The sequence below is a fragment of the Xenopus tropicalis genome, chromosome 4 (genome assembly GCF_000004195.4).
Source record: "Xenopus tropicalis strain Nigerian chromosome 4, UCB_Xtro_10.0, whole genome shotgun sequence".
Lineage (NCBI taxonomy): Eukaryota > Metazoa > Chordata > Amphibia > Anura > Pipidae > Xenopus > Xenopus tropicalis.
In genome coordinates, this window is record NC_030680.2 from 66,417,887 (window position 1) to 66,424,019 (window position 6,133).

Consider the following 6,133-nt stretch of genomic DNA (forward strand, 5'->3'; position numbering starts at 1 on the left):
TCTTCACACAATCTGGCAAATTTGGTGGGATGCACAAACCCTGGCGCAGCCTCCCTCTTCCTTTTACCCACACTAGATTGTCTGTCACCCAGCTTACTGCCTTATTATGCTTTCTCTGCTCCACTTCCCCAAAACTATCTGACCCCGCTAGCTCCTGCTCAGTGAGCAAGAGACTCCGCTCAAGATTGTCAGTCGAACGCAGTGTTGCAGCTTATCCTCTAGGGCTCTAACGTGAGCCTCTAATGTGGCAATTCACTCACATCCACAAAAGAGGTAAGCACTTTGGAACATGCATACATGTGGCAGACTGTGCACTGTGCCAGACCTTCAGTGTTGCTGCCACTTACAGAAACAATTGAACTATGGAAAAAGATTTGGAATAAATACAAACTTTGTACCTTGTCTGAAACTCCTTTTGTTTGTAACTCCTGTGGTTTATAACTCCACTTACAGAGCCCCACTAACTCTTGTGGTTTATAACTCCACTTACAGAGCCCCACTTGAAATTTGTTGGCTGGCAGTTCTTCATGATGATGATGATGATGATGAAGCAAAGTCAATGTAACAGTAGCATAAAGGTAAACAGGGAGGAACCCAAAATTGAACTTACAACCTTCTCCTTTTAACATAGCTGCTCTTCCCACTACACCAGTGATACCACTAAGGAGCACAAGGTCATGAGTTCAATTCCCATCTGAGCAGCAAGAGATTCCCAGGTTGAAAATTATGATGATTAAAAAAGTCTAAGTCAGTGATCCCCAACAAGTGGCTGGTGAGCAACATGTTGCTCTCCAACCCCTTGGATGTTGCTCCCAGTGGCCTCAAAGTAGGTGCCATTTTTTAATTTCTGGCTTGGGGGCAAGTTTTGGTTGCATAAAACCCAATGTAAAGCCAAACAGAGCCTTCTATAGGCTACCAGTCCACATAGGGGCTACCAAATAGCCAATTATAGCTCTTATTTGCACCCCCAGGAACTTTTTCTATGCTTGTGTTGCTCCCCAACACTTTTTCCATTTGAAGGTGGCTCACGAGTATAAAAGGTTGGGGATCCCTGGCCTAAGTGAAGAAGCATGGAAGTGAAACTCTGGAATCAAGCAGCAACAAAGCACAGAAGGCCAAACACAGCCACACAGACACATGATACCATGTCCTCCACAGAACAAGGCTGGATACCCACTCAAGGTGGCCCCAAAGACAAGCATAGCTACACCAAGGAATAGTCAAAAGTAGAGGTGGAAACTTGGGTTGGTGATTTTGGTGGCAGATGGTCCTTCATTGAAGACCAAGCCAACTGTAACCAAACACTCCAAAAAGCAGAGGAAAAGGCAGCTGCTCTTTCCCCTACACCGCTGAAGTCACAGGGCACGTTTTCAAATTAAGTGGCAAATGTGAGCCAAAGTGTCTAAAAAAGACAGTGGCGGGAAAAAAACAGAAGCACGCGCAAAGTTCCCTTCACAAGGCACTCGTCTTAACCCCTAGCAGGCTGACAAAGCATGCCTGTTTTGGCAAATTTTCTTGGCAAAAGCAAAGTCACACTAACAGAAAAGAATGAGGAATCTGGGATTGCCCTCAGAAGCAAGGCCAGGTTTAGCACTGTATAGGCAGACAGACCTTCACAATGCACCAAAGCATCTCAGTGTGTCTAAGATGTGAATTGAAATTTCTGTTTGAAAGGTAGCCACCTTAACCCCTTGGTTGCTGAGGCATTGTCCAAGTTGGTATATGTTTTGTCTGGGGGTCCTTTATGATGAAGCAAAGTCACTCTAACAAAAGCTTCCCAAAATGAGAGAACTATCTGGAAAGGAACTCGCAGGCAAGCCATAGTGCAGGTCAGATCATGTGTGGGTAGATAACAATAGGGCATCCATTCTGGAGAAAGGACAAATTAGAAAAATGTGGAGACTCTCCATGCAGTTTTGGGTTCTGTTTTACAAAGCTCCAGTGCACAAGAAAATATATATATATTTTTTTCAGAAATCCACACTACATTCATGTTCACACCACCATGCAACTACTGCCTTATGCTTAGCAATAAAAGAATAATTACTGTTGTAAAGGAATTTAATGTGAGGTCTGCTTGGGGCCTTGGCTTTTCTAGATAAGGAGTCTTTCCATAATCTGGGTGACCATACCTTGAAAAATATTTAGAAATGAGAATACCCAATGGCATTGTTATGCCACAAAGAGGGCTGGATTTGTGGCGAGGCCACAAAGGCCTGGGCCCAGGGTGGCATACATTTAGGGGCAGCATGCCGCCCAGCCACACGTAGAATTTGCTCCCATACGGGCATGGGAAGTGCAAAAAACCTATGCATGCCCTGTCCCCACTGCTCCACATGTGAGCAGAAAGGATGCGCATGCGTGGATTGTGGGGGTGGGGGCTAGGGGTGGCGGAGAATGGGAGTGGCCTCTGGGCACCTGCAGTCACATCCAGTGCTAACCACAAATGTTTCTTGATGATAGCTTGGTTACCATAAGATTAAAATTACTGTTAAGGTAAATGGACTTCCAGATAAAGGATCCCAAGTTTCCAGATAAAGGATCCCATACCAGTATATGCATTAAAAATAAACAAGACAAGACTCTTTCACAAAGATATGCAAACACAGTCTAGCAGCTTTAAACATTTTGTACATTTTTTTTAAAGCTACAGACAATTTTGTCATGTGCAAATACAAACATTTCTTTGTTGTGATATTTTTAGATCTAATTGTGCAAACTAGTAGGGCAGATAATTATTAAACATATATTCTATGGGGCCAGGTTCAGATTTGCTGGAAGGATACAAAGTCCTTATTTCAAGTCTTTTCACCTATTTTGTTTAACTGATCTGTAACTGGGAGAATGAGTGGCAGCAACATTGAAGGTCTGACACAGTGCACAGCCTGCCAAATGTATGCAGTTGTGGAGCAACAATACCAAAGTGCATACCTCTGTTGTGGATGTGAGCGAATTGCCACTTTAGGGGCTCACGTTAGAGCCCTAGAGGAACAAGTTTCAACACTGCGTTCGATTGACAATCTTGAGAGGAGTCTCTTGCTCACTGAGCAGGAGCTAGCGGGGTCAGATAGTTTGGGGGGAGGGGAGCAGCGAAAGGATGATAAGGCAGTAAGCTGGGTGTCAGTTAGACAATCTAGTGTGGGGAATGGAAGAGGTAGGCTGCCCCAGGGTTTGCGCATCCCAGCAGATTTGCCAGATTGTGTGAAGAAGATGGGAGTGTGAACTGTGGACTGGCGGTTCTAGATGAGGCTGGGAGAACAGTTTCTCTAGTAGTGGTGGGGAGGAGAGCAGAGCTAGGACTAAACAGATGGTGGTTATAGGGAATTCAATAATTAGGAAAGTGGACAGGGTAATCTGTCGAGCGGATCGCTTCAACCGAACAGTTTGCTGCCTTCCTGGTGCCAGGGTTCGGCATGTGGTTGATCGGGTTGACAAATTATTGGGAGGGGCTGGGCATGTCTTGGTACATATCGGTACTAATGACAAAGTGAACAGTAGGTGGAGGACCTTAAAGAGTGAGTTACTTTTTTGGAAATTTTGCAAAAAGTGAGTCACTTTTTTGGAAATTTTGCCGGTGCCACATGCAAGTTTAGGGAGACAGTGGGAGCTTAAGGAGCTAAATGTGTGGCTAAAGTCTTGGTGTAGGAAGGAAGAGTCAGAACTGGGCTGACTTTTCTTTGGCGTACAATCTATACAGCCGTGATGGATTGCACCTCAATGGAAGGGGGTCCGCTGTACTAGGGGAGAGAATGGTTAAGAGGCCGAAGGAGTGTTTAAACTAGACAGGGGGAGTGAGTTAGAGTTTTATGGGAAAGCTAGTGTAGATGGGGCAGTGGGATTAGCAAAGGGTTGTGGGGGAGGAGTGAGAGGGGCATATAGTTTATCAGATAAGGAGCTTCTGTTGTTACAAGGGAAACAGACTAATATTCGCCTTAACTCTAAAGGTCCCTATACACGGGTCCCTATACCCTATCTCCGCTGCATGCTGGCTAATGCACAAAGCTTGTCGGGTAAATTAGGGGAGCTGCAGGCTATTGCATGTATTGAAAATGAGATCTGGTGGGATGAAAAATGTTTCTGGGCCGTGAATTTAAATGGTTATCCACTTTTTAGGAGGGACAGAGAGATTAAAAAGGGTGGAGGGGTTTGTCTTTATGTAAAGTCAGATTTAAAGCTATGTAATAAAGACATTACCAATGAAAACGTTGAATCTCTTTGGGTAGAAATTTCAGCTGGGCTGCAGGTTACAAAGAAAATGATCATTGGTGTATGCTATAAACCACCCCGTATAGATGGGGGATGGGACCCAGCTACTGTTGCAAAAGGCTTCACAACTGGGTCAAGTTGTTATTATGGGGGACTTTAATTATCCAGACATTGACTGGAGTAATGGGGTGGCTAAGTCAGAAAAAGCTAGTAGGTTTGTAAATATGCTCAATGATAACTTTTTATTTCAGGCGATTCAAGAACCTACTAGGAATGACTCTATTTTGGACCAAGTAATATCTAATAATACTGAACTCATCTCTAACATTTGTGTGGGCATTTGGGGAACAGTGATCACAACATGGTCTCCTTTGAGATAATGCTGCAGAGACAGCTCTATAAGGGATTAACTAAAACACTCGATTTTAGACGTGCAGACTTTGCCAGTATAAGGGCATCTCTGCAATGTGTCAACTGGAAAAGGCTTTTCATAGGGTTAGACACAGAAGGAAAATGGAACATCATTAAAATATTGCTTTGCAGGTATACACCACAGTATATTCCCCTTGTAAGCAAGGAGAGACATCGCAAAGCAAAACCTTTATGGCTGAATAAAAGTGTAAGTGTCGACGTTGGTAAGAAAAAACGTGCTTTTAAAGCATTCAATTTAGCTGGGACAGTGGAAACTTTCATCAGGTACAAGGAAGCAAATAAAGCATGCAAAAAAACTATCATGCAAGCTAAAATAGAGATGGAAAGGGATATTGCAGATAGGAGTAAAAAGAATCCAAAATTATTTTTTAATTATGTGAATAGTAAAAAAATGAAGCAAGAAGGGGTGGGAACCTTATTATCACGGGGGGTAAGTTGGTTGATGAGAACAGGGAAAAAGCAGAAATTTTGAACTCTTATTTTTCATCTGTCTATACATCTGAGGAGCCAGCTAATGAAGGCTTCCCTTTTAATATGCCTAGCTCTAGTAATTTAGCTTCTGACGCATGGGTCACTCAGAAGGAAATTCAAAAGAGACTTGAACATGTAAAGGTAAACAAAGCTCCAGGACCAGATGGGATTCATCCCAGGGTATTAAATGAGCTGAGCACAGTGATTGCCAAGCCTCTTCACTTAATTTTTCAGGATTCGTTGAGGTCTGGCATGGTGCTGAGAGACTGGCGGATTGCTAATGTAGTGCCGTTATTTAAAAAGGGATCCCGTTCTCAGCCTGAAAACTATAGGCCTGTTAGTCTGACATCAGTAGTAGGAAAGCTTTTGGAAGGGGTAAATAAGGGATAGGGTACATTGCAGTTCACAATACTGTAAGTTTGTGCCAGCATGGATTTATGCGTAACAGATCTTTCCAGACTAATTTAGTCGCCTTTTATGAGGAGGTGAGCAGGAACCTCGATGCTGGAATGGCAGTCGATGTCATCTACTTGGACTTTGCTAAAGCGTTTGATATAGTACCTCACAGAAGGTTGATGATCAAATTGAAGGGTATTGGCCTAGAACTTATGTGATTGGATAGAGAACTGGCTGAAGGATAGATTACAAAGAGTGGTGGTAAATGGAACATTTTCTAATTGGACCAGTGTTGTTAGTGGAGTACCGCAGGGGTCAGTTCTTGGTCCTTTGCTTTTTAACTTGTTTATTAATGACCTGGAGGTGGGCATAGAAAGTACTGTTTCTATTTTTGCTGACGACACTAAATTGTGCAGGATGCTGCCACTTTGCAGAGCGATTTGACAAAATTGGAAAACTTGGCAGCAAACTGGAAAATGAGGTTCAATGTGGACAAGTGCAAAGTTATGCACTTTGGTAGAAATAATATAAACGCAAACTATCTACTGAATGGTAGTTAGTTGGGGGTATCCTTAATGGAGAAGGATCTAGGGGTTTTTGTAGATAACAAGTTGTCTAATTCCAGGCA